The sequence below is a fragment of the Molothrus aeneus genome, chromosome Z, assembly GCF_037042795.1.
Source record: "Molothrus aeneus isolate 106 chromosome Z, BPBGC_Maene_1.0, whole genome shotgun sequence".
Taxonomy (NCBI): Eukaryota; Metazoa; Chordata; class Aves; order Passeriformes; family Icteridae; genus Molothrus; species Molothrus aeneus.
In genome coordinates, this window is record NC_089680.1 from 37,446,756 (window position 1) to 37,459,874 (window position 13,119).

Sequence of the window (13,119 nt, forward strand, 5' to 3'; positions counted from 1 at the left end):
TCGCAGCCACAGCGGGCGGCGGCAGTGTTTGACGGGGGGCGCAGCCTATCAGCGGAAACCTTCTCCTGCCGCTCGGCCCCGCTCGGCAGGAAAACAGGCTGGGGCCTGGAGCCACGGGCAGTGGGGGCTGGGAGGAGAGAGTGGGGGGAAAAACAGGCAAAGAAAGAAAGGGTCATGTCTCGTTTTATTGGCGAAGCTGAACAGATGTACAGAAGGCACGCGGGCGGGAAGCGCTGACCTGGGCCAGGGACATTTCCCGGAGGGGCAGCGGGAGCCGCAGAGGGAGCCCCAGCGCGGCCCGGGGCATGCTTCCTTTCCCGGGCTGTGGGGACAGACAGACGCCGCTGCCGGGGTGTGCGGACACAGGCCGCCCGCTCCGGAGTGTGCGGGCACAAAGAACCCCAGCTCTCGGGGTGTGCAGGCATACACAGCGCCGGCGCTCGGAGTCCACGACCTCCCGCTGCGGCTCCGCCGAGCACCCCTCCTCGGCCCTCCTGGCGACCGCCCCGCCTCCACCGCCGGGGGCGGCTCCCCGTGACGTCCCCGAGGGCGGTCCGGGCAGCACGGCTACCCTGTGTCCGCTCCGCGCCCGTTGCCGGCGCTGTCCCGGGGTTGTCCCGGGCTGTTGCGACTGCCCCCGCCCCCTTCCCGCGCACGCGCACACCGTGCGCTCGCCTCGCTCCCTCAAAATGGCTCCGCTCCGCGCCGCAGTGCTTCCCACCCGCACACGCATGCTCCGCGAGAGCCCCCGCGCGGGAGCCTAGGGAGGAGCGGGCGGGCAGGGCTCCCCGGTACCGCCCCCGCCGTGACGTTACGGGAACCATCCCGAAGGTTCCGCGCGGGACGGGGAATCCCGAGAGCGCGCCCCGCCCTCGCGGCGGGAGTCCCCGGCGCCGCCGTCACTAACCGTGCAGGGGCGAGGCCCCGCCTGCGCGTGCGCAACGAGCACCGAGGTGGAGGCGGTGCCGGCGCCGGCCGCTGAGGCCGCTGAGGCCGAGAGCCGGGGGCCCCGGGCTTTCGGACCGAGAGCCGGGCCGGCCCCGGGCTGGAAGGCCCGTAGGCCGCGTGTGTGTGCGAGAGCGCCCGCCCAGCGCGGCCCTGGATCAGCCCAGTGTGTGCCGGTGAGATCCCCACCGGGAGGAAGCGCGGCGCCGCGGGCCCCGGGAAGCGTAGGTCCCTTCCCGTGCCCGCTGCCGCGGACAGAGCGGGGCTCCGCAGCACCGAGCGCCGCCCGCATCCGCAGCGCGGCTTAATCGCGGTGCCGGAGGGGCCCGAGGCCAGTAAAAACCAATAACCACTGATTAATAAAACAAAATATCGGAATCTTCGCTAAATCGACACTTCGGTGTTCAAGTGCACGAGTGCAAATACCCTGGAGGTCCACACAGTTATTCCGAGTGTGCAGTTTTGAGAGAAAAGTGATGGCAGGATTCTTACTGCCTGGGATCTAAATGCCTAAATCACTGTTTTGCAATTTTGAAATCCTTTTACCAACGCAATCAAAATTGTTTTTTCAATTAATTAGGTAAAAAAGTAAATTTACTATCGTTAGAAAGAATGCTGGCAAGCGTTCGTAGCACTTGCATTTGATTGTGGATTTTCTTTGAAAGTTTCCTCCACAAGTTTTAAATTAGTATTAAATTATAATAATTTTTGTCTAAAGTCAGTGTATAATCTCAGTTTATGCACTGAAACTGAGATTATGTACTGACTTTTGAAAAAAATTATCTCATACTGTAGGATTCTCTTTTAAATGCATTTTACAGGCATGTATATGTGGCCAAAGTAAATTATTTTTCGTAACTTGATAGAAATCACTAGAAAGCAACAATTACCAGAAACTTGACTAAACAATTACCAGACTAACAGCAAACGAACTAAGCAACAATTACTAGAAACTAAAAATCAACAACTGAGAACATAAAGTAGAAAAAGCACATGATAATTTTATCTTTAAACTGACAGAAACTCTGAAACAATTCAGAAGCTCTGAAACATTAATCTTCAGCTCAACTCTGAGTATTTAAACCCCAGTTCCAGTTTCTAACACCAGCAGTGTTTTTCTAGGTTCGAGAATTCAAGATTCATCACAGTCTTGAGTGCATTAAAACCTCCTTTCTCTTCATCCTTGAAGTTGTTTGTCCTATTTACCTGTGCTGCAAAAGCAAGGATTCCCAGGAAGGGTGTGGGAGCATTCCCTGTGTCCCTTCATTATTAGCACAGCCTGATGCCAAACGTGAGCAGGAAAGGCAGGGCAGTGCTCTGCCACCTGGCCCAGCTATGAACCAACAACCCAGGTCTTGGTGGACCTCACGCCACTGGCCTCAGTCCATCAATGCAGCCTGTCCAGATCCCTCCCTTCCTGCCCTCCAACAGACCAACACTCACACCCAACTTGGTGTTGTCTGAGGATACACACCCAATCCCCTCATCCAGATCATTGATAAAGATATTAAACAGAAATGCCCCCAGTGCTGAGCCCTGGGGAGCCCCACTGATGAGCGGCCACCAGCTGGATGTAACTCCACTCACCACCACTCTCTGGGCCCAGCCATCCAGGCAGGTTTTACTCAGTGAACAGAGCACTTGTCTGAGCTGCCAGCTTTTCCAGGAGAATGGCATTGGAGACAGTATCAAAGGCTTTACTAAAGTCTAGGTAGACAACATCCACAGCCTTTCCTTCATCCACCAAGCAAATCACCTGTTCATAGAAAGAGATCAGGTTGGCCAAGCAGGATCTACTTTTTCCCACTATGCTGGGTGGGCCTGATCCTTTGGCTGTCCTGCACATGCCACGTGATTGCACTGTAGCACTCAAGATGATCTGTCCCATAACCTTGCCAGGCACTAACGTCAGGCCTGTAGCTCCCCAGAACCTCCCTCCAACCCTTCTTGTAGATAGGTGTCACATTGGCCAATCTCCACTCAAGTCACCTGGGACCTCCCAGGTTAGCCAGGTCCATTGGTAAATGAGGGAGAGTGAGCTTTTCCACTGGCTCCTCAGTATCCTTGGGTGGATTCCATTTGGCCCTCTACACTTTTGATGTCTAAGCAGCTCAGTAGGTCACTAACTGAATTCTCTTGGAGAGGGGCTCACTTCTGCTCCTTGTCCTTGTCTCCCAGCTCAGAGGGCTGGTTGCCTTGATAACAACTGTCTTCTTGTTAAAGGTTGACCCAAAGCAGGCATTAACTACCTCAGCCTTTTTCTCATCTTTAGGTACAATGTTTCCCTCTGCATCCAATAAGATATGGAAATTTTTCTTGGTCCTCCTTCTGCTGTTAATTTTTTTTATAAGAACCCTTTAATTATCTTTCACAGGAGTGGCCAGATTGAGTTCTAGCTCAGCTTTTAACTTTCTAACTTTCAGCCTACGTGACCTAATACATTTGTACACTTCTTCCTTGTACACTCCTGAGTTGCCTTCTTCCAAAGGTCATAAAATCTCCTTTTTACTTTGAGTTATTGAGGATTGTTTCCCAAGGGACTCTCTGAACCACTGTCCTAAAGTGGCCAAAGTCTGCCGTCTGGGTAGGCCAAGGCAAAAGTTTAGCTGATGCCCTCTCTTCCTTCACCAAGAATTGAAAGCTGTCATTTTGTGGTCACTATCCCCAAGACAGCCTCTGACCACCACATCACCCCCAGTCCTTCTCTATTCACAAACAGCAGGTCAAGTGAGGTCTTCCCTCACACCATCTGTGTGAGGAAATTGTGTTCCACATGCTCCAGAAACCTCCTAGGATGCCTCTTCTCTGCTGTGCTGAGTTTCCAGCAGAGATCCAGCAAGTTAAAGCAAAGTCTTCCACAATAACAAGGGCCAGTGATTATGAGATATCCTTCAGTTGCCTGTAGAATGCTTTGTCTACCTCTTCATCCTGGTTAGGTGGTCTTGAACAGGCAACCACCAGGATATCTATCTTGTTGGCCATCCCCTTGATTCCTGCTCATGGGAACTCAAACTTATGACATCACTATCCTTGAGCTCAAACAGTTGAAACACTCCCTACTGTACAAAGATACCCCACCGCCTCTCCTTCCTCACCGAATGAGATGAAGTATGAGACCAAAAATGTATTTTCACAGGCACTTGAAATGTGCTTTCATTTATAGTAGTGGAATATAAGATACTTACATGAGTAGAGTACACACTCAGATTGTTAATTAAGGAAATACTATGGAAAAGTATAGAAATATAATTAATTTCCTACTATTACACATTCTTGTGTCACTCCAGAAGATGTACAAAACACTTTACCTTTTCTTAAAAATCCAGTGTGTCCAATATACAACCAATCCAAACCAAAAGATCAGACAGAAAGCCAGAATAAAAATTTCTATGTAAGAGGCTTAAATCTGATTTATACAGATTTGATCCAGAAAGCTTCTGATGCAGGGAGCCCAATATTTAAAAATTAGAAAGCAAATGGCCACCTAATGTTAATAATAAAACCCCCAATCCCAATGTATGTTTCTCTCAGCAAATGATTATTTGTATAATTAGTTCCTAAACACAGTGAGAGTTCTTCAATACAAACACAGTTCTAATGAGTCATCCTTACTGCAAAGTTTTAAATACCTTTCAGCTGCATGTTCACTTATCTCTTAAGTAGCCAAATTAAAAGAATGGAAGCAGTATAAAAAAGTGCACAACAACATCTAGTCATTATCATTTGCAATAACATGATGAACACTAGTGTAAAGTATCTGGGCTTGTCTATTTTTATGTATTATACCTTCCAGGTAGGAAAGGTAAGGTAACTTTACCAATTTATTCCAGATTTCAGTGGGTCTGTCTACATAAATAAGACAATAGGGTTTGACTGTATAAAATAATTGGCTGTTATTATTTGCATTATATTATGTATAACCTCTAGTTATTTGATTTTGCAAGAGTTCTGAACATCTCTGCATCCAATGCATTTAATATAATAAGCAAGTAAGTACAAGACAGGTCTGGAAATTAAAACATAAGTTCTTATTGAGTTCTTAATTTCTGAAGAACTTTTATAATAAAATTACCACTGACTTTGACAGGACCAGAATTTTGGGCAAAGACTTCAATAAAGCTATAGTTAACAGTCCATATTTTGAAGTAATACCTTATTATTAATTTTGAATTATAAAAATATGACCTATATTCTTTAAATAAATTGATCATTTTACCTCTCCCAAGATAATGTCTGTTCCTATCTCAAATAATCAGTATCTTGGTGACTGTAGTGAAAAGCCAGGACAAAAACGGGGAGGCCATGCTTTTCTTTATGCTAATTAGAGATAGAAACTCTTTTAGAACCAAGCTTTTAAAAGAGCAGCTTCTCTCTTTCAAGTTTTTCACACATATTGTAATTGAAAATAGCCTGACTAGTAGTTTTTTTCCCCTTCACCAGTAAAAGCACCCATCTCCAATAACACATTCCATAAACACTGGGCAGTATGAAGCTAAGGGCTATTTTAAGCCAATTGAATGGTTTATCTTCATTAAGTAGTATTCCTTCCTCGTTATGAGAGATAATAAATAGAGGTTAAGAGGGTGCAACTGTTCTTCAAATATGTCCCAGGTGAACACTGCCTACATTACATTTCTTCTGTTGAAGGACAAAGTCATGGTATACATCTTCTCCAAAATATTATGCATCTGAATTCTAAATGTACTCAGCTTCTGCCATCTGTGAAGTAATATCAAGTGAATATTCACTGTTCTAAACTTTAAAAGAACCCTTAAAATAGTAACTGTTAATGACAAGAAAGTGTTTAGATAAAAAAGGAATTATGTTGAAGGAATTATGATCTAAACATTCAATACCAAGTGACTAAATGCTTCTCTGTACCCTACTCTTGTCTCTATAAAGCAAAATCTGTGTTTTTCTAAAATTAGCCTTGCTAACTTGTGATCATAGAGCATATTAAATTTGAAATAAAGAGACTAGATAACTGGCATGTATCAGGATCTTGCACATTCCTAAATACAAGCAGATCTCAGTTTAATGCTGTTTTGTTTCATAGCCAATTTTATTTGCTTTAGCCCTTTTTTCTTTGCAAAATCTGTTTTGGCACCAACTTGTGCCAATTTTTTTTGTTTCCCCCATTTTTTTAATTACTAGATTAATTTAGAAACTTTGCATATCCAAGTGAAGTGAAGAAAACTGTTTTTGTAAGGATTTTCTACAACTTTTGCCCATCAATGTGCACAGTATAAAGTTTTTGGAAAGCATGTGTATCTTCATGAACTCTTTGAAAGACAATGATACATGCTGTGAACTTTTACATTTAGGGTACTGAGGGAGCTGGCAGAAGAGATTGCTAAGCCATCCTCTATCACTTATCATCAATCCTGGCTAACTGGGGAGGTTCCAGTTGACTGTAGGTTGCCAAATGTGACTCTCATCCATAAGAAGGTCCAGAAGGAGGATCCAGGGAACTAAAGGCCTCTCATCATGACCTTGGAGCCCAGCAAGGTCATAGAGGAGATCATCTAAAGTGTCATCATACAGCACACACAGGACAGCCAAGGGATCAGGCCCAGCCAGCATGGGTCTAGGAAAGGATGTCCTACCAGAGCAACACCAATTTGGGAGGTGTTCAAGAAATTACTGGACATGGAACTTTGGTCTAATTGTCAAAGTGGTGATCAAAGATTGTATCCTATGATCTCAGAGGTTTTTTCCAGCATAAAGGATTCTGAAATTATTACAAATTGGCTCAAAAGAAATAGGCAAAATACCCTCAAAACACAAGTACCAAGCCTCCTGTTTAGGAAATACTCGCCCCCCAATTCTCCCAAAACAAAGATATCTTACTACATTATAGCAATGGTGCCAGAAACGCTAATAGCATATCTTTAATAAGTAAATACAAGTTTCTTGAAAATATTTTTTTGAATTATGATGGCTATTGTGTATGCATTTAAAATACTTTGAGAGACACTAAAAAACACAATAGGTTTTTTCCCTCATCATGTGTGACACATCTGCAAGTGTTATAAAATCAAAACTAGCAATGTGCAATACCAAGGAGAAACTGTTTCTTACTAGGCTGTCAATTGTTTATAATTGAATGGCATACCTACCTTTTCATTAAAAACTTCCTCCTTGACCAACAGTAGGGCATACAGAGGAGGTACTTGATCGTCTGTTTTTCTTTACATAGCTGAGGAACAGTTGTTTTCAGTTATATTGCAAGGGCAGTCCCATTTCAGCATGAAGGTGATCAGAAAGATGCTTTCTCTATGCAAGAAGACCTGCCTGGGAAAGCTGTGCCTTTAACAGAGCATAGGGCTCATTTCCTTCACACCAGGGTTATCCATCCCAGAGGTGTTAAAATCTAAGGAGGGCTGAAGGTTGCAGCCTCAGGTAGATCCCTGTTAGGAAGCCTTCCTTAGATGACCTCTGTAAAAATCTCCTAAATTGAAGTATTCACATTAAACCACCTCTGGTGCACATCTCTTGTGCAATTAACAGTGCTGTAATTATTTACATGTCTAAGTCATATATAAAAATCTCGCTATAAATCTTTCAGTTTTTGTAAGCTTCACCAAAAATAAGGTGCTTTGCTCACTCCTAAAATTAAATTGTTGCTTATTGGTGTTTTTTGCTATTTTAACTTTTTTATTATTATTATTAAATACTTTCCACAGCTGTTGTGGTGTGATGTAATAGCCTGTCTCAGTCATCCCGGTTCTTTCCCAAGGTGTGCCAATACCCTCTCCCTTCCCTCCCCTTGCCCCCTGCTGACTGCTATCCATCAATCTTGGCATTCTAGAAAGGGCATCGTGTGATCGGCAGAGTTCAAAAGATGCCTTTCAACCCTTGGGAACATTGGGCCATCCGGGTGTCATTTGTCCCCTGAGACTCCCCCCCTTACCTGGTCGGCGGGATCCCTACCCCTTCCCTCCCCCTCTCCCGGGGTTCAAAGGCACGGCAACCACGCGGTTCTCTGTTCTGTTGGAGCTGTTGCTGCATTGAGAGGCCTGTGTGCCAGGAATAAAGCTCTGGATCAAAACCCTCCAGCAGAACCCGACTCCTTTTCCTTCACCTTGCCTTGAAGCCTCTCCGCCAGAGGTAAACCTGAGCTCCTGCAGGCCTGGACTTGTCCCAAGTGCCCAGCTGCAGCACCCAGCCAGCCAAAGGTGTCTCTGAGGTGAAACCGCCACAGCTGCCGCCTTTGGTCAAGCAGCAAGGGCCAGACGAACCCAGGCACGTTCCATCCGGCTATATTGGTATTTAATTCCAATATAATGGCACGCAACGTGAGGCTGCTCGATCCTGCAGCCCCGAGAAGACATCCCGGAACCTCAGAACTTCAGAAAGACTTTAAGACAGCTTAGCGTCCACTGGAAGAGCTTTGACAGCATAGCTCTCCAGCTGAGACTTTGGGACTTATCCCACAGAAGTCTCGCGGACGTTCTGCGCCTCTGGAAAGTGCAGCTCCTTTCTGGTGAGCAAATTTTCCAGAGGAGAATACGGTTGCCCCTCCTGCCCTGGAGGAGTCCTATTCAGGTGAAGAGAAGACTCTGCCAGACCACGCCACCAACAGCATCGATTTGGGGTGAGTATATCTGCTCCTTAGGGAGGTAGAAGCTTGTATTACAGTCTCTGCCGTGAGATCTGTTCTTTTTTGCTCTTATTCAGAGCACATAAAAGGCTGCGCAGCCCCGCGGAACGGGAGCGATAGCGCATTAGGCACAGCCCACAGCGGCGTGGCTCGGCCGCTTTTAGAATTTGCGCGGGCGGGCTCGCACGGCGGCGGCGGCTCGGAGGAGCGGGGAGGCTCTCCCTGGCCCTCCCGTCCATGGCGGCGCAGTGTGCAGCGTAGCGCGGGGGGGCTTTCTCGGCGCGGCACCGGGCATATCTGCTTTCGGGTTTGCCGCGTGGTGCGGGCAGGGGAGGCTCTGTCTATCCCCTGGCACGGCGTGGCGAGTTCCGATTCCGTACCGCTGCCAGCGGCACATTTAAAAGCAGTTCAAGCAGCTGCGTTGTGAAGGGCTAAACATCTGCGTGTTTTCGTTCCTTAACTGCGGTTTTTTGGAAATCAGTAGCTGATTTGGTTTTGTTTTCGGTTGGCAGGAGATTGTACTGTGCCTTTTACATCTAAAATGGGCTCTAAGTTAAGCACAGCACTAAGAGGAGTGTATTATCAGATTGTTAGAATTTTAGTTAGTGGAAATGTAACATTCTCTAAAGGAAAATTGAAACAGTTTATAAGGTGGCTTTTTCTACACTTCCCACAAATTTCTCCTGAAGAAGTCCACAATATTCAATTTTGGGACAAAGTAGGGCATGAATTGATAACCTTGGGAAAGTCTGGGAATACGTCTTCAGCTAAATTCTGTTCTGGAGTTTACAAGTTCGAGTAGTCTTGCTCAAACAAAGGGAAATGGAGAAAAAGCCAAATAACAAGGAATGTACCTCTGCTCGTCGTCGTCCCCGCCCCTCCCCCCCCCCCTCCCCCCCCCCCCCCGGCTCTGAACCCTGTACCTCAAAACTTGGTATTTTAAAGAGAGCAGACTCTGCTCATGCCCAGGGAAGCCAGCTCCTTGAGCACCTTAAAATGCCTGAGTTCCTTTGTCTACAATGTCCTGGCCAGACCGCGTGGAACCTTTCCCAAAACCCTGCATCCCCTGCTCTGAAGCCCAGAGCACGTGTTAGCTTTTCAGAGAGCAGTGACCCCCAAACATAGCCAAGGACATTTCAGTGTCCCATGCTCTGCACCAATCAGGTGCCCCAGAGGCTGGGGGAGCATGGCCAGGAGAGCTGACCTGACCTGGCCAAAGGGATGTTCCATACACAGACCAGCATGGCCAGGATGGGGGGAGCTGGGGGAAGCTGCTGGGAGGTACTGATTGTTGCTGCAGGATGACAGGCTGGACATCCTGCATTGGGTAAAAAGCAACTCCATTTGAGCATCTCTTGCCTTTCTGGGGTTTTATTCCTCTCTCTGTTTCATTATTATTGTTGTTGATGACATTGATGATTATTGGTATCATTATAATTTGTATTATTATATTTTATTTTGTTTCAATTATTAAACTGTGCTTATCTTCAGCTACAAGTTTACTTTTTTTTCCTGACTTTTCTCCCTACCTGGGGAAAATGAGCAGGCAGTTGCCCAGTATTTAGATGACAACTGAGTTAAACCATTACAAACAACTTTTGTAATGGTTTAGGTTTAGGAGATTTTAAACTTTCTCTGCACATCCACTCTCTGTTGAAACAAAATTCTCAGATTGATGGCATCTGCACAGCAAGAAATGTGATTAGGAGTAGTAAGCCATACACCTAATACACAGATGGAGTTCCTTTCATCCTCTCCTCCAAAAGCTCAAAGAATATAGATTGGTGGGAGATAGTGTTTTGTATTTTTATAATGTTTCTTTTCCAATAAGTTGAACACTGCTGTGACATGGCCATCCTTGACATCAAACTATTAGGATGGTTCCCATGTGTTTCATGACCAGCAGCCTTCCTTTTCATTACCGTTCAGGTTACTGAGTTCAACTGTCCACCTACAACAGCTGGTCTTTGACAGAAGTAGAGGTTTTGGCTGCAGAGATACGTGCAGGTCTGGACATAAGTTCTGTGTCCTGAACAGAAGTTCTGTGCTTCTTGGTGGTTTTAATGTCAAGCAAACATCCCTGAGCATATTTAATTTACTAGCACAGCCAAAAAAAGGTCTAAGACCAGCTCAATTTCCTGAACAAGCAGGCTTTGCTTTTTTTTCCTTATGCCTACAGAAAAGCCTATTTGAGGCCATTACTCTAGGGCTTCGGGCAATGGTTTGCTGGAAGAGTGTGGACTGAAGTTAGAAAGTAGCACCATATCCACACCACCCAGACACAAACTAAGATTTCAAACATGCTTATGGTAATCTCTGATCATCACATGTCTCTGTTCATGACAGCACACACTAAGAGTGCAGGAAGCAAAAGACTAAATTTTACCCTTCTTTAGGAATGAAGGAAAAAAAATGCTGCAGATCAAGAGACTTTTTTTCTAGAGCTTCTGCCCTCTTTGTCTTAAAATTCCCCATCTATAACTGCTCAGTTTCATTGCATTGTTGGGGTTTTTTGTTTCAAGTTTTTTTGCTTCATGTTTTTTATAATAATTTTAGTTGTTTCTACTTTCTTTACTGTTTCAATTAATAGAAACAATTTTTTGTTTGAGATTAAATCCCATGATAAAATATAGCCAAAACATATATAATGTATCATCATCCATTACTTCATAAAGTACAGTTTAGGCAGATTTTTGTTCCATCTTCTTGATTCCAGTTCAAGAGAAAAGACACCTTGAAATGTGGTGCAATCACATCCCTGCTCCTTTCCATTTCTATTAAAAACAATTCTAGCCCAGTAATTGACGATCCTCACTCTTTATCTTGATCTGCACTAAGTAAAAATCTCTGGGAAGTAAAACATCTTGTAACAGCATAGAATACAAGTTCATTATAGATATTACAATTCAAACCCCACTGTGATACAGGATCAAAGCAGCTCTTTTCAAACCTTCAAGATCCAGATTTTTTCTTTTTCTTTATCTTAAGTATTGGAATGTGCAAATATTTGTATGTTTTCCTGTATAGCTACAATTCCCAAGTGCAAAACTAAATCTCAGTGAAAATTCTTTTTGCTGTTATGCTTTAGAATCCAGTAATTTTTATTTTCCTTGCAGCCCCCTGTCCACAGCTCTAAGCAGTAGCTTCTCCAGAATACTTGCTGCATCTTATATGGCAGCTCTGGAATTCACATCATGACAGGCTGTGATAGAGCTCTGAGCTCATACTATTTTTTCAAAGAGTACTGAATTATAATTTAAAAACTCAGTTCTAAATCTGGTAAAGCATTTTAAGTAGCAAATTAACAATAGAGTTTTTTGTAAAATTGCACACCATTTAAAAGCTTAATCATGTTAAACAGTCAAAGGACTCTGAAGTAATCTACTTCAGGAATTAGGAAACAGGTACTTGCATCCAAATTGGAGAGCATTCCTATTAATAAAGTGTATATAGTAGCAAATATGTACTCTCCTGAATTGAGATTTTTTTTTCCTCCTGCATTTTCTGTGCAATTTTATTGATAATATGAACAGGCCTGTGTGTATGTTACACATTCTGAGTCCATGAGAAGCTATTTGCCTTACACAACCTGAGGCTCAAGAGTATAGGGAACTGGATTTGTATTTAGAGGGAACAAAACTTAGAAAGACTAAGTAACATTCGTGGGTTATAATGGCATTCTGGATCAGTCAGAGGTGGAAAAGATTAAATCTGCTTTCTTAATTTTTGAGTGGAAAGGATCAACTCTTGCTTCTTAATGTGCAGCATGCCCTGACAGAGCTCATCTGTCTGTTACTGACCATTTTTATCAGGTAACTTCAAGAAACACGAAGGCTGATCAGGCAACAGAGGTTGAGGTACTGATGAAGCTGCCAGTGACTGTGATAACTTTAATAAAATACGTGTTTCTGCAAAGACTTGTGTGATTTTTATGTTGTCAGCATTCTACCCCAGGTACATTGAGGGCAGTATGACTATATTGTAGCTGCTGTGTAGTTTGAAGGCATACAAACAGCTTGAGTCCTGGAATTACGTTAGACTCAGCTATGCAGCATGATACAATTTCATTTACTCTGTTTCTCAGAGCCACAGGTCCCAGCAGAATGAGTTGAGCACTGTAGAATTCTCCTATTCAGGTACCTAAACCAGCTTGAGATCTCTAAACTGTCTCCAAACCAAACTTAGGATGCATCCAAAGCAGCCATTCACTTTGTGTACAGCCTCGAGCCTCCCCAGTGCCCATGTGGGACACAGCCTGGACACTGCTGCCTGTGAGTGTTGCTGTGACACACACCACCCCTGCAGCAGAGCAATATTCAATATAGCAAGGATGGCCATTGAAATTTGGCCAGAAGCAGGAACTTGTGAATCCAAAATTAAAAGCATCAGTCTTTATAACCTGGGATGAAAGAATCAAACTAAAGACAGCCCAACCCAACTTTATGTGTAGAGTGGGAAAAATTGCTACTAAGAGAACAGCAAGAGTGTGGCCAGCAGGTCAAGAGAAGTTGATTCTCTCCCTCTACTTGACCCTGGTGAGGCCACATCTGGAGTATGGTGTCCAGTTCTGG

General features: G+C 44.5%; 1 protein-coding gene across 1 annotated transcript in view; it reads right to left on the minus strand.

Moving 5' to 3' along the window:
* The window catches only part of GPBP1 (GC-rich promoter binding protein 1), a 32,645-nt gene extending 32,084 nt beyond the window's left edge, over positions 1-561 (minus strand). Inside the window, exon 1 of the mRNA XM_066569593.1 lies at positions 239-561. The gene's annotated coding sequence lies outside the window, so the exon portion shown is untranslated. The remainder of the gene's footprint in view (positions 1-238) is intronic.
* Between the last annotated feature and the right edge of the window lie 12,558 nt (positions 562-13,119).